The 15,285-nt window shown below is 35.9% G+C and overlaps 1 pseudogene; it reads right to left on the bottom strand.

Annotated features, from left to right (window-relative positions):
- Positions 1 to 372: 372 nt before the first annotated feature.
- On the bottom strand, positions 373 to 2,825 carry LOC147568027 (uncharacterized; annotated as a pseudogene).
- Positions 2,826 to 15,285: the final 12,460 nt, after the last annotated feature.

Consider the following 15,285-nt stretch of genomic DNA (forward strand, 5'->3'; position numbering starts at 1 on the left):
TTCGCCTGATATCCTGAATTCTTTTGGTATGAATGTTGGTTTGCCATTGTATTTCTTGCCTCTTATTTTGTAAATATTGTATGATATTGATGTTATCGCTTTCTATGATGATCTTGTTATAGTTATGGGATTCAGCATAACATTCCATTTAGGATTGCGATCGCTTTGCTTTCCTCTGCATTTCTGCTTCTAGTGGTGGTTGCATATGCTTCCAGAAATTTAGATTCATTGTTTTGTATTACCAAACTTGTACCTGCAACCAGTGGCGGACCCTGGATTGTTGGCTCGTGGGGGCACATATTAAATGAAAATTCTAATAACAAAAAAATTCTATCAGTTTTTTTATTTCTAATACCATAATTAGATACAAATCTATAGTTGACCGCGCCGAGTTTTCATTTTTTGAAATCGCTGCATAATCACTTCATTATCAATTGAATCAAAAATATCTCTCTCAACATATGCAAGCAAGTTATCATTCATCCATTCATCTCCCATTCGATTGCGCAATCTATTTTTGATAATATTCATACTAGAAAATACTCTCTCTACTGTGGCGGTTGCAACTGGAAGGGTTAATGCTAATGTCAATAACATGTAAACCAATGGATACACTTTATCTTTTCTTTTCTCTTTCATCTTTTTTGCAAGATCAACTAGCCCTTTCAATCCAAGAAATTCGTTTCTAGACTGCATATCAATTAAATAATTTTCAAGTTGATCTTCAAGCACTCTAAGGTCGATGCTAGAGAAATCTTTAGGGTTAAATTTAGCAAGTTGGATCAATTTTTGTTTGTTAAAAGCTGCAAATGAGTCGATCGGACTCAAACTAGCCAAACAAATAAGCAACTCAGTGTTCACCTCATTAAAACGATTATTCAACTCTTGAAGTTGCAAATCCACGACTGTATAAAATAACTCAACGCGGTAATGATGTATGTTTGTGATTTTTTGAGTTTTTCGCCTCGGTCGCCCTTCCAGTATGAACATATCTTCGATGTTAGGAACTCCAATATTGTGTTTCTCACAAAAAGAAGATACTTCAATAAGCAAACGATCCCAACCACTGTCTCGCATTTCTTGTAGTCGTAGCTTGCATATTGTTACTAATTTCATAGCATTAACAATCTCTTGATCTTTTCTTTGTAGTGCTTGTGACAAATCATTAGTAATACCCAAAATATTTTTTGTCAAGTGGAGACATAAAACAAAATTGAAAGACTGAACTGAAGTCAACAAAACCCTTGCTTCAATTTTTTATCAGATTTTGTATCATCTGCCACCATCTCAAGTACATATATAGTGGCTGAAAACATGTTAATCAAACTCACTAATGTCCTGTAATGAGATCCCCATCGTGTGTCACCAGCTCGTACAAGACTAGTGTCTTGGTTTAGTCCTTGTCCACTAGAAAGTTCATTATTATTAAGGGCCTCAAAGACTGTATCAGAATGTTTTTCTCGAAGAAGATCACGACGTTTTGGAGATGCTCCAACAATATTCACAACATTAACCGTCAAAATAAATAAATCGTTGATTTCTGTATGTTTCCTTGCCACAACAACAACAGCTAATTGGAGTTGATGAGCAAAACAATGAACAAAATAAGCACACCCATTTTCTCTTAAAATAAGTGTTTTAAGACCATTAAACTCACCTTGCATATTGCTTGCCCCGTCGTATCCTTGTCCTCTCAATCTGTCCATGCTTAAACCATGTCTGGAAAAAAAGTCATCAATAGCTGTCTTAAGTGCGAGTGATGTTGTATTGCTTACATGCTCAATACCAACAAATCGCTCAATTACTTCACCTTCATGCACATATCGAAGTACCATAGCCATTTGTTCCTTCGTAGATATATCACGAGATTCATCAATAAGAATAGAAAACCTAGATTCACCCAATTCGCGAATAATTTTGTCGATAATTTCAAATGAAATAGCATTTGAAATATCCCTTTGAATTTTAGGTGACACTAATTTTAGGTTTTCAGGAGCTTCTTCCATTGTGACGGCTTTAATACCATCATTTTTATCTCTCAACCATTGTAACAATTCAATAAAATTTCCTCTATTACTTGAGCATTCAGATTCGTCGTGCCCCCGAAATGGAAGACCTTGCTTAAGGAGAAAACGAACACAATCAACAGGCGCATTTAAACGGATTCGATAATTTTTCCTAACTTCATCAGAATGTTTGCACAAAACTGTTTCATTATGTTGTTCTTGTCGTAATAGAGCTTCACCGTTTCTCACATCATTGTTATGAACACTATTGATTCCTCCCACATGAGTTTGCAACCTTTCTTTTTTCTTCCAGTTTGAAAATCCTTCACCCACGAATGAATCACAACTGTTAAAAAATAGATAGCAATATAAACAAAATACAACATCTTTTGATATACTGTATTCTAACCAATTAGCATGTTCGTTAAACCAAGCGGGGTTAAATCTCCGTGCTTTTTTTCCAAAAAGCGTCAAAGGAAAAGTAAGGGTTCGAGGTTGACAAGGGCCTTTTAAAAGATACGCTCTTCGAACTTGATCTCGAATATTTGGATGATAATCTAAAATTGGAGTGCGCATTCCAGGATCTGCGGGAAGACTCGTCAAGTCGATTTTATCATGTGTATTTCCTGAATTTTTTCCTTCTTCTATTGTTGGTGATGACAATTCATTGTTATCATGATTTTCTTCTAAATTGTCGTCTTTTTTTGTAAACTCAGACAATGATTCGACATCTTTAACCTTCTCTTTTGAATTAGTATTAAGCCTCTTAATATTTGAAGACTCGTTAACATCACCGATTCTTTTAAAATATCTCTCCATCGAAACACAATGAAGAATAAAATAACTACCAAAATATATTACTTTACTCTTGTTATTTTCTGCATAAGCCACCCTCACTAGAAAAGTACTGTCAACTAATAGAAGAGAAGATGAGAAGACTTGATTTTATACTATTAATTCTCTAAACCCTAATTTAAGTTGGATTTGGAAATTTTCAAAGTTAATAATCCTGATCTAATTTGGGCATACAAAGTTACTAAAGTTGGGTGGTCTACTAGTCTTATAAGGAAGTTATCATTGTCCTTTTTACTTTTTAATTACTATTGTACTTGAAGTTGGAATTAGAAACAGAGCCAAGAAAGAAACACCATGTTTAGTGATTTCCGAGGCAAGAAGGTTGGGTTTGGAATTAATTTAGTAGGTATTGTAAAAGTTACTTTACAGGGAGATGTTTTTATTCAAAAAACCCTACCGTAACTACTCTTATAGGGAATCTACATTGGGGCATGGGGGCACGTGCCCCCAGGGGCCCCAATGTGGGTCTGCCCCTGCCTGCAACATTCTGAATATCAATGAAGGCGCATCTACATTTATTTTCAAGAAAGACCTGTCAGGAGGGTTCCATTTTCCTGGTATTGTTTTGGTTGTGGTTATATTGTTTTCTATGTATTTAGGGAAGGTAGTAATCATATTTTGTATTTTGTCAAGAGTATTAATCTCATGTTGAAAGCAATGGTCGCAACGAACTTTCCATATAATCCATAGAATTGTGGCATAATGAATATTATTACTCGTGCTACTACCCTGAGATTTCTGTTCCCAAGTAAAAATCCATTCTGCCACCGAAGGTATATGTTCCGAAATGATATTGAAGTAAAACCATATATTTTTTGCAATAGGACAGTGAAGCAAAGCATGATCTATAGTTTCAATTTCGTTACAATTAGGACACTACAAGTTATTGTCAATGTATTTACCTATTCTTTCCCTAACCGGGAGAGCTTTGGCACATATTTTCCATATGAACATCTTAATTCTGGGGATGACTGGAATGGCCCATATAAAGTTCCAATTAGGAGATAAAGGTACAGGCGAGTTCATAGTGATGCATAGATTTTGACATAAGGATTTTACCGAAAATTGGCCAGATTTGGTAAGGGTCCATTTTTTTTGATCTTCTTCATTACCTGCTATAGGAATTGACAAAATTAAATTTCTAATATTACTATCAAAAGTATTATTTACCAGTTCCTCGTTCCAATTATCCTGCTCTATCAACTGCGAAACTTTAGACAATTGAGAGTTAGTATGATTAATAGGAGGTTGAGCAAGTGTAGGAATCCAGTTATCATTCCAAATATCAATTTTCCTACCATTGTGAACTTCCCACGTGGTAAACTTATCAATGTTATTAAGTTGTTTGCTAATATTTTTCCAATGCCACGAGTGATGTGGCTTAGCTGCCCCCGGATTGTCCGTGTTATTAAAGTACTTCGCTTTAAGGAATTGACCCAAATTGAGTTGGGTTCCGATTTAATCCTCCAAGCTAGCTTACTCAGCATAGCTTGGTTATCTAGCTCTGGGGAGTGAATCCCAAGCCCTCTTAACTTTTTAGGGCGGCAAATCGAGGACCAGCTTTTAGTACAAATACCCTTAGACTTACCCCACCAAAACGACTTTTGCATAGTCGAAATGCTTTTGCATATACCCTTAGGAAGAGTAAAGCATTGCATTTGGTATCGGGGTACGGCTGCCGCTATTGTCGAGATGACAACAGTGCGCCCAACTTGAGAAAGGAAACTATGATTCCATTTCTCTAATTTGTTCTTAATTTTAAGAAGAATATCATTGAACACCTTCTTCTTATGCACTCCAATAAATAATTGGGCTCCCAGATATTTCTCCGAAGTAGAAGCATATTTAACTTTGAGCGTTCTCATGATTAAACGTTTGAACTTAGGATGGGAATAGAAAATATTGGATTTACTATAGTTAATCATTTGTCCTGAAGCGTCACAAAAGGTTTTAAGGATATGTTTAAGAGTATGAATGTTGTCTAATGAATTCCGACCAAAGATGATACAATCGTCCGCAAAGAGTAGATGGGAAATCTTCAGGTTAGGATTATTAGTAGGGAAACCTTGGAACTTACTTCCATCATGTTCTGAGTTAATAAGCCGACTGAGGCCTTCCATGACAATCGTGAAGAGGAAAGGAGAAAGCGGATCACCTTACCTAATACCTCTAGAAGGGTTGAGGTAGTGCCTGGACGACCATTAATTAAAACCGCCATAGAAGTCGTAGAGATACATTGGGTTATCCTTTTGACCCAATGCTCCGAGTATCCTAATTTGGTCATGATATCTGTAAGAAAGTTCCACTCGATTCTATCAAAAGCTTTGGACATATCCAATTTGAGCCCAAAGTATCTAGTAGATCCTCTCATGGTTTTGAGCGAATGAATGATTTCCTGACCCATGATCACATTATCAGTGATTTGTCTACCCGGGATATAAGCTGCTTGGAAACGGGATATAATGTTTTTTAAGGAGTGCTTAAGTTTATCTGCCAAAATTTTAGTGATTATCTTATATGTGGTATTGAGAAGACTAATAGGTCTATAGTCCGTTGGAGTTTGAGGAGAAGTGGTTTTGGGAATCAGACAAATATGGGTGTGGTTAGTATCATAAGGAAGCTCGGCAGAGATGAAGAAATCTTGAACTAAACTATATATGTTGGGGCTAACCGTATCCCAATTCGATTGAAAGAAAAAGGGAGGATAACCATCAGGTCCAGGGGCCGCTTCTCTTTTAAGGCAATTAATGGCTCTATTAATTTCATCTTGATCAGGGATATTGACTAACTCTTGATTTTGAGCCGTAGTAATGGTGGGTTGAAAGAGATTAAGAATGGCAAGGTTAGGATTGTTAGTGGTAGAAGAACTAATGGTCGAAAGGTGATTAATGAAAATAGATGGAATACTATCCAAATCCTCTAACCAATCTCCATTGATGTTTTTAATCGCTTTAATTTTATTATTTCTATTATGTTGTGTAGCCTGAGAATGAAAAAATTTGGTGTTTTTGTCTCCCACCGAGAGAAAATTGTTTCTAGATTTTTCTTTCCATAAAATTTCTTGATGTTTATACCATTCTTCCAGCTGATAGTTTAATTTATAAAATTCTTCTTTGTTTGTGGTGGTATTTATTTTAGTGATGATATTTTTAATATTGCTCTCTATAAATAAATAGGGTGTCTATCTTTGAGAGTTGAAGTAAAGTTTCTAATAATTTGTCATCTACCAAAAATTTTCAAGCAGTAATTTTGTTATTGCAACAAAAAGACATATGTACTAGCATTGAGTCCCTCCGAAGGACTTTCTGGTGGGGAAAATCCAAAACCTTTCATACGATCAACTGGTCCGCCATTTGCAAACCTCGCAAACTTGGCAGACTAGGGTTTCGTGTCCCCCTTCTGGATAATCAAGCCTTCCTTAACAAGATCATCTGGCGTATGCTCAATAACCCCCACGCCATATGGGTTCAAATTCTTAAAGGGAAGTATTTCCCTAAATCTTCGAAACCGATCTCCGCAAAATCTAATCACTCTTGGTCTTGGAAATCGATCAGCAAACAATACAATCAGGTCGCAGGCCTTATCTTTTGGGAAATTAACAAAGGTAGTCAGGTCAACATCTGGCAGGATTACTGGATCCAAATCATCCTCCTCCTCTCAATAACCTGTATGACTCTAACCTTAAATGGGTGGCTCAACTTATTACTAATAACACCTGGAATTTGAATATTATTAACAATTGTTTTGATAGTGATATTTGCAGCGCAATCATTTGAAGGAGTTGAAGGAGATGTCCTTCGACCAAGGTGACAATGCGAATAATTTTTCGGATAGGACAATTGATGTAGAAGATCATCAAGTCCGATTGATTTAGGGATCGTAGAGTTGTAGCTAGAGACCAACTACGATCGTCGAATTACGAAGTAATTCGCGGCTAACTTCGATCGGATCCTACAACGGGTTACACATAAGAGTGACAAATTGATCTAGGATATGACTAGTGGGAGTGAGATATAATCATGGGAGTGTCCCATAAACATATCTCATAGGCCTAAAAAGGAATTAGGCAAAGATAGTACAAAAAGGCCAAAAACAAGGTTCTTGGGCCTAGACCGGTTCGGGTACTTCTAGGACTCGGATTGGGCTGAATTTTGGAGGGTTAGTTGCTGATATAATAAACATTATATCTGCAAATTTTCGTCGTGTTTGGACACCTCATACTTAGGGAATTGAGAAAATATCAATAGTTGCTATTTTCGACTATTTCCCTAAATCTTATTCTAAAGGGTGTTTTGGGAAACCTAAAAGGAGGTGGATTCTTATTAGGGTTCTATATAAACACTCTTAGGGCAGAGAATAAGGTGTGGAATTTCTCTCTAAGCTTTCTTACTCTACCACATCAAGTAGAGAGGAGAAAGTGAGCTAATTCCCATTACTATCTATCTAGTCAAAGAAGAAGGTGTTCTTCTTTCCAACCACCATTGGTGTGCTAGCTATACAACAAGGTGGAGATCAAGTTGATTGCTCGTGTCCCAAGTAGAGGAGCTACACTTGAAGCTCTTGGTCTTCTTTAATCAATTCAACTAGTTCGAGGGAAAAAGCGATTAAGGTAATCTACTATCTCCATTAGTTTAATTACTAGTTTTGCATGATGATCTTGGGGATACTAGTGTTAGACATTAGATGTCGTTATCCACTATAAACACTAGTATAAGGGTATAAATCCCTTCAGTGGCGTCAGAACCTCTTGCAATTAACTAGTTTTTGCTAAGAATCGAACTAATTGATATTTGATATGCTTGATAGTTTGATAGATTGAGTTTATAAAGTATTTTAAAAGTGTTTTAAAAGTACTTCAAACTCATAATTTGATTACAATGAATATGATTCAACTAGTTTTTCAAATTAAAATCAAAATTGATGATTGAAAGTATTTCAAAACATTGAATTTCATTGATTTTGAATTGGTTTTCAAAATTGTTTTTGAAAAAGTTTCAAAAACCTAGAATTTTGATCCAAAATTGGTTGATTAAAAGAGTTGTTTTTGAGTTTTAGGAAACTCCCAAAACAAAATTTGGAAAATTTTAAAAGTTTCTAAAAGTTTTGAAAAGTTTTAGAAGTGTTCTAAAAGATTTCAAAATTTAGAAAGAGTTTTAAAATTGGAAGTTAGCAAATAAGATTTGCCCAAAAAAAAAAAAAAAATTTGGAAACTAGGGTTTTGGAAACACGTCTTAGAGACACGTCCAGAGCAGCTGGGACGCGTCTAGGAGACGCGTCTAGGAGACACGTCTAGGAGACGCGTCCAGGTCGAGTGTAGGACTCGACCACTAGCTGTGATGGAAGCATCTGGACGCGTCCAGAGCAGCTAGGACGCGTCTAGGACGCGACCAGAAGTTGCACTGGTAGCTTCCTGGACGCGTCTAGGACGCGTCCAGGGCTCTCGACCAAACGCGTCTTGGAGACGTGTCTAGGAGGTTCTGGGTGTCTCGGACTAGTCCGAGACACCTAGTGCTGGTCTGGTCCAGCACCAGACATGTTTAGGACGCGTCTGGTACATGGACTAGCGTCCTGGCTCCGGCCAGGATGAGACCAGGCCTTGATAGGCCTCGGCCAGGACATGCCGGCCCTATGGGCCGTGCTATGTCCGGACCTTGTCCGAGCCCTTTTGTAGGCTTGGGCCGGGACTTGTCTAGGACTTGTCCCGGGCTTTTTCGAGGCTTTTCGGACCACGAAAAGGGACCATCATTCGAGTGGGAGTTTTTGCCAAAATTTCTTCCGATTCCAACCAAATAATTCCAAAATCAATCCGGGCCATCCAGAAGGCCAAAACGGATTTCTCTTTAAATTGATTTATGAAATCATTAAGAATCGAACCAATATTTTTTTCCGAAATAGACCCGGGGCTTTCAGAACCCGAAACGGAGTTTTTCTTAAAGATGATTTTAGAAATCATAAAAGATAAAACCGGAACGCACCATTAGTTGAATTCTTCGAATTTAGACTTAAGGTCCGTAATGTGACATGTGATGTCAACAAAAGTATCTCCCAAGATAATCATACATATATAATTCTTAGCCTTGATATATTATATGATTGCATGTGATGTGAATGCGGGAAACTAGTATGGCCATAGATTTATTTCTTTATTTTTGTTTCAAGCACGGATGGGTGCATGCTTTGTAATTAATTTTAATTTCAAGTTTATACGATCTGCGAATCGTTAGAGTTTTGTAATTAGAGTTTAGGGTCCATAAGTCCATTGAAGAAACTCGAGGATGAAATCCAAAGGCGAGTGGGAGATATCAATGGAGGTTCAAAGATGGCGATCTAAGACGAACCAAAAGGCGAAACAAGAAGAAAACCAAAGGAGATTAGATCTTCTAGGTTAGGGGCCATACTAGGATCCATGTCTGCTTGATTTATTTTCTCGCGCGCATTTACTTACTTATTTACGCTTTATGTCGTGGATGTTAGTTAGGCTAAATAGTTCACTATAACAAACGCCAGACTAGCGTAAAAGTCCCCAAAACGTAATCTTGAGTAATCGCCTATCCAGATTAAGACACTCGTTGCGCCCTTGTTCGAGGAAGGTGGGTCGGCCTTCGCAGAGTACCTCCTCTACCTTGGGACAATGCGGGTAGGTCTATAGAAGAGGCCTACACGTCTAAATGGTTCTACTCAACGAGATCAGCAAGAGAGTCTTGGATACTCGAGGCAAAAGGATAGATTAGTCATTCATTAATGAAATCTATCAACCAAGAGTCATAAGGTATGATCAGTGAAGTAGTTCACTCACCCGGAACGACGGAGTCAAAGGGTAGGGCCTTCGTCCGCTTTACTCCGAAGAACTGAGATCTTGGAATCACTTATTCAATCGGGGACGATTTTTATTGAATAATGTGGGAAAACTAAGTTTTTCAAAAACGATAACGAGTTTTAAAACTTTGCCATTTCTTTATGTAGAATTAAGATGACACATGAAAACGGTTTCAACTTTAAAATCACACCTAAGGGAGGTGTTGGTTCACTTCCTAGAATGGAAGAATGAATCCGAGAATAGTTCTCAGATTCAAAAGGAAAGCTTACTAGAATAACCAATCCCAATGTTGACTCATACCGAAGAAGGTCAAAAGCCATTTGCAAGCAATCTTATAACATTCTCTTTGGAAGAGTAATGGATGCTAGCATAACCATTAAGACAAACTGAGGAAAAGTTCCTACAGAAGTCATAAATGGAGAGGTACGAGACCTCTAAGGCAATCTGAAAGTCATCCTAAAAGAAGACAACAGAATTCATCTATCACCCAATTCAATGTCGATTGAACAAAGATAGATAAGACCTTAGATGAGTCACTCGGGTTGTTACGAACAAACTGAGCAAAACATACGGGAATATCCAGTCTAAGAAAGGTTCTCTGAGATTTGGTACAAAGAATCTAAGAAAGAGCTCTTGAGATTCAAAAGGGCAAAGGATCAGTCAAGTGAGACAAACATTTGATCAAAGAAAAGCAGTTGTCGAGTACATGATCAAGAGTATTCCTCATTACTAGTTTTGCATGATGATCTTGGGGATACTAGTGTTAGACATTAGATGTCGTTATCCGCTATAAACACTAGTATAAGGGTATAAATCCCTACATCATTAGCATCAACTTACAGGCCGACCGAGATGACATACCGAGATGGTCTCTGACCAAATCAGGAAATTTCTCTATTAAGTCGATTTATAATTTTTTCAGAACAGGTAATGTGGAACCAATAAACGTGCAGAATGACTGGTACTGTATTTGGAATATGAATATAATTCCTCGGATAAAATTATTCCTTTGGAAATGTAAAACGAATAGTCTACCAGTGAAGGCCAAAATTGGGAAATTTATAGGTAATTCCTATGAATGTATTAATTGCAACGAATACGAAACATTGGACCATATAATGTTACATCGCACTTTTGCTAGGGCAATCTGATTTCATTTTCAGGTACGAACGGAAACTATTGACTCTGTAAATGAGTGGATCAATACATGGAAACCATTAGATGACGACATCATCAATCTTTATGCGAAAATATTACGGTTTATTTGGAAAGCCAGATGTGAGAACTGTTTCTCCATAAACAAACAAACACCTATACAAATGATCGCAAGGATTAACAACTCCTCGACTACTTCACTCAGAATAAATGTTTCCAAAACTAACAAATGCAGGGACAAACAGGAAATACAACGATGGGGACCTCCTTCGATGCCGTTCCTTAAACTAAATGTTGATGCATCATTTACCAAACTCACCGAACCTGCAGGAGTAGGATGGATTATCCATGATAACGAAGCAAACTTCATCATAGCAGCAGCAGATTCAGTTCGATGACAAAATGCGGAAGAATGTGAGAGTATGGCGATTCACCTTGGAATATTATGGGTCATTCAATTGCAGATCAATCACATACAGATAGAAAGTGATAACGCGGCGCTAATACAATTCATCACAGGCACAAATGATACTATATGCTGCCAGTCCAAGAAGATTCTCAATGACTCAATGACCCTGACAAAACACTTCTCTCAAATTCTCTTCACCCATGTCACGAGGGAATGTAATGTCAAAGCGGATGCACTAGCTAAATGGGGTAGACGTAATGGTCAGAGACATATTTGGAATGTAGCTCCCTCTTTTATTCTTGCGTTATATTAGAGACTTCGATTTGTATGTTTTGTTGGTTTTAATGCGATGTTTTCTCATCAAAAAAAGAAAAACGAAAAAAAATCTTATACTCAAATACATTATGTCACATGGTGGTGGAGCCCTATATTTGTAGCCTTAATATACTTTCACAATTTTTTTATGCGATTTTTTTTATTGTTTTTCTCTTCTTCTTTTTTGTTGAAAATGCAACATATTTTTTTGTTGCCTATAACATTTATAGCATCACCAAAAACTCACCGCAACATAAAAAGAAAAAGAGGTAATGGATGAAAGACTCAAAATTCAGTCCAAATTAAGAGCCCAGTCCAAATTCGGCCAAAAATGTAAAGCAGGTCCAATGTGTCAGATGGGAAATTGAAATTTCCGAAACATCTTCTTCTTTTCGAAATTTACGAAATTGCCATAAAAAATTCCCTGAAAACGCCAAAATTTCTGAAAAATAATCTGACACACTTCCCATCAGACTTTGTTCTTTCCACATATTTACAACATTGCCACCGAAAAATTTCCGGGAAGCACGAAATTTTTTGAAAAATAGCCTGACGCACCTGACATCAAACCTTCTACTTTCCCACGAATTTACACAATTGCCATTACAAAAATTACCAATCTGCAATTTTCGTTTTTTTTTTTCTAGATTTATTTCTTTTTTTATTTTCTCCCACACATATTTCTCTCTCTAATCTCAACAAATTTCTCTCTCCAATCTCAACAAATTTCCTTCTTTTTTTTTCCACATTTATTTCTTATCTCTTTAAAATTAACATTTTCTCATTTTTCATAGTTTTTCATTGATTTGTTTTCATATATTGTTTTTTTTATAATTGTTTTCATATATTTTTTGTAGTTTTTCATTGATTTGTACAAGAGAATTTTCTTGTGTACCGGGAATTGTTCTGTGTACCATGGATTTGGGTATGTACTAGACATTTTTGTACTGGGAATTTTCCTGTTTACTTGGAATTTTCTTGTGTACTGGGAATTGTTCTGTGTACTAGGAATTCGGTTATGTACTAGACATATTTTGTACTAAGAATTTTCTTGTTTACTGGAAATTTTCTTGTGTAGCGGAAATTGTTTTGTTTACTAGGAATTTGGTTATGTACTACACATTTTTGTACAAGAAATTGTCTTGTGTACCGGGAATCGTTCTGTGTAGTGGCAATTTGGTTATGTACCAGACATTTTTGTACTGGGAAATTTTCTTGTGTACCGGTAATTGCTCTGTTTACTGGGAATTTGGTTAAGTACTAGACATTTTTGTACTGGGAAATTTTCTTGTGTACCAAGAATTGTTCTGTGTACCGGCCAACTTAGAATCAATTTCTTTTTTTATTATTTATTTTGTTTCCAAATCTTTCTAGATTTTTTTTTTGTTTTCTTTCCAACTTGGAACCAATTTCGAAACTTTTTCTCTAACTTTCCAGATTTATTTCTTTTCTGTTTTTTTATATTTTCAGATTTCTCTCTCCAATCTCAACAGATTTCTTTCTCTTTTAAAATATTTTTCTGTTTTAGTAGATAATCTGTCCAAAAAGATAGAGATCGCAGTAATATGATCGATTTTGGAAGATTTGTAAAGAGAGATGACGATAAATCTTTCGAAAAGAACATAAAACTTTTAGAGAGAGAAAGAACAGAAAACTTTGATGTTTTTAGAGATTGAAAGAGATGAAGAAGATAAAATGTGAAACAAAATAAGATTGATGAAGAAGATTTTTGGATGTATAAATAAGAAGAAAAAAGGAATTGAAACAAAAAATAATTGGCAGGATCCAAAATATTTGACTAAAATTTCGGCAAAAGTGGCGCCATTTATGAAATCTGAAAAAAATCGGAATGTTTTTCTGTCATCACGTCATGTACGAAAAAAATGCGTCATGTACGGGATTTTAATTAATTTTCTGTCGTCGGGTCAGATTGTTAGAAAATACGGAAATGTCCCGTCCAAGAGCAAGAAGGGGAGGAAAAAAAATAAAAACAGGAAAAAGTTATGTTTCTCTTACATTTGGACCTGCTTCACATTTTTGGCCGAGAATGGATTGGGCTCTCATTTCCCCCACAAAATTTGGATCCCTCGCTCATTTTTTGAAAGAAAAAAGCATTGAGTCTTTTGATTCCGTCTGTTCAACAAAAAAAACATAAAAAAATGCCAGCAGAGTAAATATGGAAATTGAACATAAAAAAAGTTTAGGATCAACATAAATAAATAGTTTCTTCATTCACCATGCAAATATGGGTCGGGCAATCGAACTACTCAATTGATGAATTTTCATCTAAATATGCACAACCACTATATCTATTGATGAATTTTCATCTATATGTAAACAGTCATATATCATATGTGTACGTTACGTTCATTATCATCTACCAAAAGTTTTCTAGTATTGATCTGTTATACGACAATTAAAAAAATCTTATATTGTGACATTATGTCACATGGGACCTTATATTTGTATTTTTTTTTCTATCGAGTATAGACCCTATATAATATATTTGTAGGTTTAATATACTTTCACAATTTTTCTTATGCAACCTCTTTTGTTTTTTTGTTGAAAATTCAACCTTTTTGTTGCCTATAACATTTATATCATCAAAAAATTCAAACACAAATAAAAGTAGAAAAAGAAAAAAAATGCAAGCAGAGTACTTGCCACTTGAATCCTTAATGTCTTCTTTTTACCTTTGATATTGAATAGCTAGAGTCTATAAACTTTAAACTATATATAAATAAATATGGCGCCTATCTTTGAGAGTTGAAGTGAAGTATATGTATAACACCAGATACTAAAACTGCAGTAGAGTAATAACACCATATACTAAAACTGTAGAATCTCATAAATCTCCATTAATGCGGACAAGTGGGAGTAATGGAGCTATTAGTAATAGTAGCATTTACAGGGGTGTAGTTGGACAAATAGGGTTTACGATTCTCCCATTTCGACTGTAATCATGAATTTCAGATTGGATACGGATACGGATACGGATTTGAATATTTCGATTTCCGACTGTAGTTGGACAGATAGGGCTTATTTAAAGTTTTAATTTATTCGAACTTTCAGATTGGATACGGATTTGGATAAAAAGAAGGCATAAAGTGGCAAGTACTCTGCTTGCATTTTTTTTCTTTTTGTACTTTGTTTTGTGTTTGAAATTTTTGAGATGATATAAGTGCTATAGACAACAAAAAAGTTCCATTTTCAACAAAAGAATTTGCATAAGGAAAATTGTGAAAGTATATTAACCCTACAAATATAGGGTTCCATGTGTTAAGGCACTTCTGTTTGACTGTTTTCCTCTCTGGCCAGGCTTTACTCTCGTAGTTATCGTTTATAAGCATCTCATTAACCACATTCTAAGTTAACATCAACCTCTTTATGATCATATTTTATCAAAGGAAGTAGCTTGAAAATTGGTAAGCAACAAAGCAAAAGAAATGGAAATAAATAGGTTTTGAGCTCGATTGAAAGCTTTGAAACGATTGTTCAACACCCAAATGTTTCCCATTACAAAACATATCACAAAAAATTGCTCGAGAAAAGTTTGTGATTTTGTCTGAGGCAAGGAAAAGCGGATTTGCTTGCTCCAAAAGAAAGAAGAAGGTTAAGAGATATCATAACTACTACATTCCATTAATTTACTCCAAATTTACTACTACATTCCCTGCCCAAGTCCCACCCTAAGCTCTTCTTGAAATTAAAACATGACACTAAACACA

Source organism: Eschscholzia californica, unplaced genomic scaffold, assembly GCF_041429995.1.
Source record: "Eschscholzia californica isolate CP2 unplaced genomic scaffold, dmEscCali1.0.p SCAF_1, whole genome shotgun sequence".
NCBI lineage: Eukaryota > Viridiplantae > Streptophyta > Magnoliopsida > Ranunculales > Papaveraceae > Eschscholzia > Eschscholzia californica.